At 42.3% G+C, this 10,747-nt stretch overlaps 1 non-coding gene across 1 annotated transcript; it reads left to right on the top strand.

Annotated features, from left to right (window-relative positions):
* Positions 1-10,245: 10,245 nt before the first annotated feature.
* LOC145625722 (small nucleolar RNA R71) lies at positions 10,246-10,353 on the top strand. Its single transcript, XR_014110629.1, has one exon. It is a non-coding gene; the product is annotated as a small nucleolar RNA R71 (small nucleolar RNA).
* The last annotated feature ends 394 nt before the right edge of the window (positions 10,354-10,747 follow it).

Below are 10,747 nucleotides of genomic sequence, written 5' to 3'. Positions count from 1 at the left end.
CAAAACCAAAGCATGGAAATCAAAATAAAAACAAAGCGAGAAGACTAAGAGAAGGGAAGATAAGGGGGAAAAGAAAAGAGGAAGCAAAACTAAGTAAAAATGCTTAGAAAAAAGGCCAAACAAGTGCAAATGAGGGGAGAATCCTTAGAGAAAAAGGATAAAAGAGTGGCATAAATGCCACTCATCAAAATCCCCCACACTTGCCTCTTGCTTGTCCTCAAGCAAGGAAAACTGGAACAAAAAGACAAACACAACAAACATAACATGACAAGGTTTTCGCAAAACCAATCAAACCTCAAGGTAATGGAATGCTCAATTTGGACTCGTTTGCAAATAAATGCACCAAAGAATACTTATCTTTCTCAATTCAAAGAGGGAAAACACGTTCCAAGATGCTCAATGTTGAAGAAGACAAACCTAAGCTAAGCGTAGAGAACTAATGATTTCATTCTCCGCCCTAGCCCCAACCAAGACGGTCCGCGTTCTCTCCACTAGCTTCAATTCATCCCCTAGCTAGCTCCTCATGGTTCCTCGAGGGAACCGGAAAAAGAAAATTTTATGTGGAGTCATAAGGTCATCCCGACATCTCAACTATGAATACTCTCTCCATAGGGTTGAAATCTATCTCCCTCCACCGTCCTTTAACCACGCCCCTCTAGAATCCAAGGGTCTTAAGTAGGGTTGTAATGTCATGGATAGGGGTTATGGTTGGGAAACAATTTGAAAATTTTGGTGGCAATTCCTAAGTGAAGCGTAAGAGTGGCCATCTCTCAAGAACATCCTAAGAATTGAACCTATTCTTCAAACTTACAATCTTTTAAAACAAACCACACCACATTACTTCAATTTTTTTTTTTTTTTTTTTGCTTGGTTTTCATGAGTTTCAACTTTCTTGCCAAGCCTTTTTGCGTAGTCTTTTCATGAATAGCCTTTCAAAACCTTATTTGAATCAAATTACACAAACTTTCTTGCTTAATTTCAACATTATCAAACTCGAACCTCACAAGCCAATGCTTCACTAACTACAAGGGTTGGTAGAACATAGGTTGATAGGTTTGTAATATGGCTAAGTCAAGAAAAGGGAAATAAGGCTCAAATTGGTTAGCAAGAGGGTGAATGTAAAAATGAAAACCAAATTTGTAACAAAACACAAAGAAAACAAAGAAAAATGAGAAGAAATGCCCTCTTCCTCCTCTAGAGTTATATGGTCACGATCTTGGGAGCTAGACCCCAACACAAAGATAAAGACATGCATAGTTAAGGATCCTAAATGTCGCTCACAAGAATGATGAAGGCTAGAACACATGACGCTCACATGGGATAAGAAATGTAGCAAATACTAACCAAGGGAATCCTATCCACCATAGAGAGCAACACCATCTTACCACTTTCCCATGAACTAGGGGTTCAAACGTCCTCAAATGTTCTAAATCGGGCTACCTTAGCTTACAATGTGTCTAACTCAACCCAAAGCATTCTCAAACCAATCCAAAAGAGTGAGCAAATTACACATCAAAAATCATTTCAAATTGTCATAATTATGCTTGTAACACAAAAAGTGGAAAACAAAACAAAAGAAAGAGGAAGAAATCAAAAAGGTTCACATACGAGGCATATAATTCAAATAAATCCCAATCGTCATACAAGTGATCGTTCGATAACAAAATCAACGATCCCAGGTTCCATAGAACCAAAAGCAAACATCCTCGAACCATTCAACTTCTTCCTAAGCTAAACCTAAGCTAAACACCCAAGGAAAAAGAAAATAAAAGAGAGGAAAGGTCTCACCAAATTCCGCTTGAAATGAAGACAAGATAAATTATGCAATCTCACCGAGGGGGGCTCGAATTGCCCTTTGACTTCCTTTATCTCCATTTCCAAGCTTCAAAAGTGAGCCAAAATGAAAGAAACGACTGAGATGAAACAAAAATAAAATAAAAAAAAAGTTAAAAATCAAAGAAAGAAACTAAGAATTTAAACGAAATGAAGAAATAGAAATAAAATAAGATAAACTAAAAGAAATTTGGATTAAGGGAAATTTGAAGTATTGGGTGTTTGGATTTTTCCTCATGGGAGCGCCATCACCTACACAAACACTTGAAAATTCATTAGCAAAAACTTATCAAAATCACCCAGGGACATAATCATCACAATCAAGCAGATAAATCAACATCAAAACATAATAAAGCCAACCGAACCATGAGAGCTCTACCACCTACAATGAATCCCCCTCCCCCACACTAGCATGATGACAAGCCTTCCCCCACACTATAAAAAAAAAATCCCTTTGCCTCTTACACACCCCCCACACTAAAACATTGCACCGTCCGCGGTGCGCCAAATTAAAAACATTGGGAGGGGACAAAGGGGAGAAATAAAGAACAAGGGGGGCTAGTGGCCACTAGGGCCGGCTTCGTCATCATCTCCATCATCCTCGGTGTTGTAAGAGAAACCGTCCGGAGGGATGCCGTGTGGGTCCCAACCACCGGAGTAACCCGGAGGCCAACCATAGTGACCTCGGAAGAGGTCTTGTTGCCATTGAGGCAACGGGTCGAAAGGGGCGGGAAGCTGAAGAGGGGAAGGGTGGGTAGGGTCGACATATGGATAGTTGGGGTCACCCCGAAAATCGCTCCCCCCGGGGGCACGATAATCGTACCCGGTTTCCGTCGGGTAGTCTACCCGGGGAACACCGTGGGAGGAAGGCCCTAGCCAAGTAGGTTGTGATACCTGCCACCCAGGGACCGGCCCTTGTTGGGGTGGCCAATAGGGGTAGCTTACCGGGGGGGTGACCTCACCCCTATCCACGGCCGCACCATAAAGAGCTTGGGTTTGCATAAACATACCCTGTTGGTTCTCCATTATGCTCTGCACGCCAAGTTGCATACTCATCATTTGTTGTTCAAGGCTACTCATGCCCTGATGATGTTGCTGTTGTTGTTGTTGTTGTTGTTGTTGTTGTTGTTGTTGTTGCTGTTGTTGTTATTGTTGTTGTTGTTGTTGCTACTGTTGTTGTTGTTGTTGTTGATGCTGTTGTTGCTGTTGGCCGACTTCCATATTCCTTAAGACACCCAGAGCAGTGGGTAGCACACCATTATCTCGCGAGAACTTCTATACATTCCTTGCATTCCGTTCCAGATATGTACGGCTGGGTATGGTAAGATACAATGGGGCTCTCGGTCAACTATCCAGGCATGAAAATTGTTGGCATCTGAAGTTCCTTGGAGGAACCCCGACCTTCTCATCTGTTGTATGTCGATGAATAGATCTTTGTCGGCCCAAACTTGAGTGCACGAGGGGAAGAAGCGTTCATAGTTGAGCTTCTTCGCAATCCTTGTAATCATCCCACCGAGGGCAATTTCTCCTGTCTTGTGGCCAGACTTGATTGCCTCGCAGCACAAGACGAACCAGTACCCCATATTGAGCTGCCCTTTCAATTCCTCCCTAGTGGCAACCCACAAAGTAAATAGCTCCTCATGCGAGAGCTTGCTCATGTCTTGCTTTCTAAACACCGCAAACCCCAGAATGCGGTGTAGAATACGGAGCACAGGGTGGATAATATGGTTGGCCACCGAATACCTAGTGTTGAACTCTTCAAAGTCGGTAATCGTTTGCCACCATCTGAATGCATCGTACTTAGGGAACAGGCTCAACGAAGGGGCAAGGAGGTCCGCCTTGGGGTTCAAATCCAACAATACATTAAGATCACTCAGAGTCATAGAGTGCCGGTTGTTGAACAGTTGGAAGGAAATTTGGAAGTCGTTCCCAAGAGGCTCTTTTTCAAAAGAGGCCAAGAATTCGAAGGTGGGCTCCTTATAAGTTCGGTATTGATGTTTGATGAACTCAATCATGCCCAAGTTATCAAGGAGCGACCTTATATCGTCGTCAATCCCTAAAGCTCTCATGGAGCGTTGATCATAGTGTCGGAAGGGATTTAACTTACGTCCGTGAAGGTCGTTGAAGAACGTAGCATGGACCTTATTCGAAAATCTCAATCTAGGGGGAACATTAGGTCCTTGAGCTTGAGTTTGTTGGGTACTCGGTTCTTCAACCGTTAACCTGGACTCCTTTCTGCTCTTTCTTTTGCTCATTACGTTCAACCAATACAAAAAACCCAACCAAAAGGAGATCTACCTTTGAACTTAACCAACAATTGAAAAACAACAACAACCAAAGTCTCAACAATCTGCAAAAGGGTTAGTGCTAACAACTAACCATACAAATATAACGCCCAAGACAACAAGAATCAACAACAAAGCAGTCAATCAAAACACATTATGATAGCAAGCAATTCTCATGAAATTAGTTGCATTATCAACAATACAAACACCAAATTTCTCAACTTAATTTCATGAAAATGGCTTCTAAAACAATAGTATTAACAACAATGTCCCCACAATCACTAAATTTCACACTAATAACCAACAAATCCTTCACAAAGAAAACCAAAATCACATGCAATTCACTCAAGCTAATTCATGTTTAATAGCTAAAAATTTTGCATAAATAAGTGAAATTAAGTAATAAAATAGCAAAATTTAGAGTTATACCACTTTGTAGAAGCTTGAACACCACTAAGAGCCTCCAAGAACACCACCTTCAATAAAGCTTGCAAACCATGAAAATGGGGGATTTTTGGGTATTTTGGAGAGAGAAAGTGGGTGAATTTGTGAGTAGAGTGAAAGTTTTTGATGGATTTGAAAGAAAATCAATGGAATTTATGAGAAATGGGTGAAATTTGAAAGTTAGGGTTTGGGTTTGTGAGGAGAGAGAAGAGAGCATGAAAATTGGGTTTCGAAAATATGAGAATGAAATCGGGAAGAAGAAGGTTAAAACCCGATTTTCCTGCTCTGCGCGCCCGTAAAGGTGAGCTGCGCGCCCGCACAAATGATCTGAGCGCCCGCACAAAAGCCGCGCACTAGGTCGCGCAAACTCTCTGTCTTGAATCTCAACTTTTGATTAAATCTGTGCGGGTTCTGACAGTGAACGCGCGCCCGCACAGAAACCATGCGCGCCCGCACATAGGTCGCACAGCAAGTCGCGCAAACTTTCTGCCTCGAGCTTCAATTTGTGAATAAATCTGTGCGGGTTTTGACAGTGCCTGCGCGCCCGCACAGATCACACTGCGCGCCCGCACAGTTGTCGCGCACAGGGTCGCACAGAGTAATTTCGATTTATCCTCACATCCTCGAAATAGAAAAACCTTGTTCCTTCATCATCCAAACACCTATTAACAAAAAAGGTGAAAAAAAATAATCAAATTCAAATTCAAAAAGGAGAAAGTGAAATCGGAATATTCTAAAAAAAGAGTTTAGAAAGGAGTTAGAAACTCGGGTTGCCCCCCGAGAAGCGCTTCTTTATGAGGTCACTAGCTTGACCATGAGAAAAATTCTTCAAGTGGGAGGCTTGGGATCCAAAGGATCAAGCAATATACATTCGATGATACCAACTTCTTCCTTGCAAAAGCAATGCTTTAAATGATGACCATTAACCATACACTTGTTACCATCGGCATCTAACTCAAAGGAGCCATAAGGAGTAGTCTTTGAAATCATAAAAGGACCCGACCACTTTGATTTGAGTTTACCCGGAAACAAACGAAGCCTTGAGTTGAAAAGCAAAACCTTGTCTCCAACTTTAAAGTTCTTGTTTCGAATATGTTGGTCATGCCACTTTTTGGTCTTCTCCTTATATAACCTTGAGCTTTCATAAGCATCATCTCTAAGCTCTTCAAGTTCATTGAGCTTAAGCAATCTCTTCTCACCGGCCAACGATAAATCCATATTGAGCTCTTTGATGGCCCACCAAGCCTTGTATTCCAACTCAACCGGGAAGTGACAAGCCTTTCCATAGACCAACCTATAGGGGGTCGTGCCAATTGAAGTCATGTACGCCGTCCTTAGAGCCCATAGCGTGTCATCAAGTTTGAGAGACCAATCTTTCCTTGATTTGTTCACCATCCTTTCAAGAAGATTTTTGATTTCACGATTTGAGACCTCCACTTGTCCTTGAGTTTGAGGGTGGTAAGGTAATCCAACCTTGTGATGAACGCCATATCTCTTGAGAAGAGCTTCAAATTGCTTTTTGGCGAAATGTGAGCCTCCATCACTAATTAGCACCCTCGGAACTCCAAACCTAGGAAAGATGATGTTCTTTAAGAGCTTAAGCACAACCTTGTGATCATTGGTAGGTGAGGGTATGGCTTCAATTCATTTTGTCACATAATCGACCGCTACCAAGATATATAGATTCCCACAAGAAGAAACGAAAGGCCCCATAAATCCACCCCCCAAACATCGAAGGGTTCAACTTCTAAAACACTTTGTTGGGGCATTTCGTCCCTCTAAGTAATGCCTCTGCTCCTTTGACATCTATCACATTGCGCAACAAATTGGTGGGCGTCTCTATGCATTGTCGGCCACCACAATAAGGATTGAGAGATTTTTGCCACTGTTTTGTCAACACCACCTTGTCCTCCACATGGTAGTGAGTGGCAATGCTCAAGAACACCCTGAATTTCATGATCTGGAACGCACTTCCGATAAAGGACATCTTCACATTGCTTGAATAGGTATGGGTCATTCTAAAAGTATCTTCTCACCTCCTTGAAAAACTTCTTCTTTTGTTGAGAAGAGTACTCCGGGGGAACGACTCCACACGCAAGATAGTTGGCTATATCCGCGTACCAAGGGGTAGAAGTTGACACCAAATCCATGAGAGCCTCGAATCCTATCTCATCATTAATCGGTACATACTCCTTGTTCTCAAATGGTAGCCTACACAAATGATCTGCTACATAGTTCTCCGCTCCCTTCTTGTCCCTCATTTCCATGTGAAAGTCTTGGAGAGAGAGAACCCAACGGATCAAGCGAGGCTTTGCTTCTTTCTTGGTCATGAGATACCGCACCGCGATGTGATCCGTGTACACGATAACTTTTGAGCATATGAGATAGGACCGAAACTTATCGAATGCAAACACTACCGCTAACATCTCTTTCTCCGTTGTTGTGTAATTCCTTTGAGCCTTATCTAAAGTCTGACTTGCGTAGTAGATGACACATGATTTTCCTTATTTCTTTTGACCAAGAACGGCACCTACTGCAAAGTCACTAGCATCGCACATTAGCTCAAAAAGCAAGCTCCAATCCGGATCTTGCACAACAGGAGAAGAAATGAGAGCTTCCTTGAGCTTACGAAACGCCTCAAGGCAAGCTTAGCCTCATTAAAGTAAAAAAAACCTCTTTTTTGAGTAGTTCGGTCAAGGGTTTGGCGATTGAAGAAATATCTTTGATAAACCTCCGGTAAAAATCGGCATGCCCAAGAAAAGCCTGTACCCCCGTGATGGAAGTAGGAGGGGGCAACTTTTCAATCACCGAAACCTTGGCTGGATCTACTTCAATGCCATTTTTTGAAACCTTATGGCCGAGGACAATGCCCTCCTCAACCATAAAATGGCATTTTTCCCAATTTAAAACCAAACTCGTCTCTTGACACCTTTTCAAAACTTTTTCAAGGTTAAAAAGACAAGTGTCAAAAGACGAGCCACCATCACTAAAATCATCCATGAAAACCTCAATTTCTTTTTCAAGCATCTCAGAGAAAATGAAAGTCATGCATCTTTGAAAAGTAGAAGGAGCATTGCATAATCCGAATAACATTCTTCGGTATGCAAATGTCCCATATGGACATGTGAAAGTAGTTTTCTCTTGATCACTTGGATGGATAGGGATTTGAAAAATCCGGAATACCCATCCAAGAAACAAAAGAAAGCATGGTTAGAAAGCCTTTCAAGCATTTGGTCCATGAAAGGGAGAGGAAAATGATCTTTCTTGGTGTTTTTGTTCAATCTCCTATAATCAATGCACATTCTCCAGCCGGTCACCGTCCGAGTGGAGATTTCCTCTCCCTTTTCATCCTTGATTATGGTCATTCCACCCTTCTTTGGAACCACATGAACCGGGCTAACCCATTTGCTATCGGAGATAGCATAGATGATGCCTGCCTCACGTAGTTTCAAAATTTCTTTCTTCACAACCTCTTGAAGGTGGGGGTTCAACCTTCTTTGAGGTTCAATGGAGGTGGAATGATCATCTTCAAGATGAATATGATGCATGCATAAAGTAGGGTTAATACCTTTAATATCATCAATGTTATACCCTATCACATCCCTATATTTCCTAAAAACATCAAGAAGTTTTAACAAATTAAAACCATCTAGGGTAGCATTGACAATAATAGGGTATTTTCCCTCCTTATCAAGAAAAGCATATTTCAAAGAAGGGGGAAGGGGTTTGAGTTCTACCTTGGGAGGAGGCTTAGAACTCTCCTCCAATTTCTCCTCCTTGGACTCAAGCTAGGTCTCAACTTGTTGTTCAACTTCCTCCTTTGAGGATTCCTCCATTGCCATGACAAATTCTTTAGCCTCTGAAGAGAGGAACTCTTCTTTGCATGTAAGAGCTTCTATCATTGTATCTTGAGGCCTCATCATGACCCTCCCCAAACAATCTAGCTCTTCATTCACAACATCAACTCTACAGCATTTTTCAACCATGGGGGTCTTAAGCAACTTCGAAAATTCAAAGACAATTTTTTCATCGGCCACTTCACAAGTGATGGTGTTGTTCTTTCAATTGATGACCGCCCCCAAAGTTTTAAGAGCTTCACGTCCCAAAATCAAAGGAGTGTTAACATCTTCCTCCATATACATCACTACAAAGTCACAGGGCACGTAGATGTGTCCCACTTGAATTTGAACATACTCAAGCTCTCCACAAGGTAATTTCACCGATCGATCGGCTAATTGAATTGTCTTACTTGTAGGGATCATCTCAATATTGAGTTTTTGAGCAATGGATAGAGAGATTAAACTAACACTTTCTCCAAGATCGGCTAAGGCGCCCTTAGCTTCCATGTTTTCGATTTTTACCGGCAAAGTGAAACTTCCTAGGTCTTTTTCCTTCTTGGGCATCTTATGTTGGACAAGAGCACTCACTTGATGTGGAAGGGTGATAAGCTCATCATTGAGCTTCCTCTTGTAGGTGAGAATATCTTTGAGGAACTTGGAATAAGATGGCATTTGTGTCACAACTTCAATAAAAGGGAGGTTGATATGCAAATTCTTCATGACACTAAGAAATTTTGTGAACTTGTCATTCAACTTCCTCTCCGCAAGCCGACCGGGAAAAGGAACCGGTCCATCAAGATTCCTAGCCTCACTAGGAATTGAAGTTGTCTTCTCATTGTCAATCTTCTTCTTCTTCGAACCTCCTTCTATCTCATCACCTTTTTCTTTCTCACCTCCCTTGTTTTCATTCACACTCTCCTCTCCTCCCTTCTTTTCCTCACTATCCCCTTCATTTGTTCCTTCATAGGAAGTTCCCGACCTCAATGTGATTGCCTTGCATGTATCGGGTTTTGGATTGTGAGATGGGTTAGGTTGTGGTTGTCCGGGTAGAGTGGATGGTTAACTGAAAGGAGTTCTCTCGGCCAATTGAGCTAGTTGTGAATCAACCATCTTGTTGTGAGATCTTATCTCTTGCATTTGTTGCCCAAAAGATTGCATTTGCGCATGCATGGCTTGGAGGAGTTGAGTTTGAGTTAGCTCCGCTTGAGGTGCTTGTTCTTGATGGTTTCTTTGAGGTGTTTGGGTTTGATTGTTGTATTGGTTGTTCCTTAGATAGCTTCCTCTTGGGTTTTAGGGTTGAGATGGAGGAGGATTTTAATATTGAGGATTGGAGTTATAGGAAGGTTGAGCTTGTTGGTTCCATTGTTGAGGTTGAGGTACAAACCCGGGTGGTGGTTGTCTCCAAGCTACTCCACCGCCGCTTCCTCTAAATCCCTCTTGCCTTGTGTTGTATGTCGCTACATGTTCGGGGCTTAAACCTCCACAATAGGATGTATCATGGTTCGTTCCTCCACAATTTTGACAAGAGAAAGAGTTAACTTGAGAAGAGCTCGCTCCACCACTTGAACTTGCATTCACACTCGTGTTCAATTTGGAAAGCCTTGTTGTTAGTTGATCAATTTGATGTTGTAATTGATCAACTTTCTCCAATTCGTAAATACCACCTCTCTTTGGAGCGTTTCTTCTTCGGCCCCCCAAGAGTAATTCTTTGCTACCTCTTCTATTGTGGCTACAACTTGATTTTGTGGGATCTTGATTAATTGACCACCCGCCCCCGCATCCAAATTGGCTCATGACATGGGCTCCAATCCGTCGTAGAAAAACCGCATGAGCAACCCTTGATTGTACTCATGGTGGGGACATGCTTGCACCAACTCTTTGAATCTCTCCCATGCTTCACCAAGACTTTCATCGGCCTCTTGCTCAAATGATGCAATTTTCCTTCTCATTTCGGCGGTCTTCTCTTCGGAGATAAAGCGCTTCAAGAACGCCTTTACAACCTCCCTCCATGTTGTGAGAGAGTTAGGCTTTACTTGCTTTAGCCATTTCTTTGCTCGTCCGGTGAGAGATTGCCGGAAAAGGTGCATACAAATGTAGTCTTGACTCACTTCATTGGTTTGCATCATTGCGCACAATTCAAGGAATTGGCCCAAATGTTCAATAAGGTCCTCACTTGCACTTCCAGAAAATTGCTCCGATTGGACCATTCGAGTATATTGTGGATGGATTGAGAAGTTGGTTTCCGTGACGGGTAGCAAAATCCCTCCCGTGAGCTCATAATCTTCCGGATTTCCGAAATCACGAAACAAGACATCATTTTCTTGTCCCGCCATTGATTCGCGTGGT

This window comes from Chenopodium album, chromosome 3 (genome assembly GCF_948465745.1).
Source record: "Chenopodium album chromosome 3, dcCheAlbu1.1, whole genome shotgun sequence".
Classification (NCBI taxonomy): domain Eukaryota; kingdom Viridiplantae; phylum Streptophyta; class Magnoliopsida; order Caryophyllales; family Amaranthaceae; genus Chenopodium; species Chenopodium album.
Note: the sequence above shows the minus strand (reverse complement) of the source record. Positions and strands in the feature narration are given on the sequence as shown.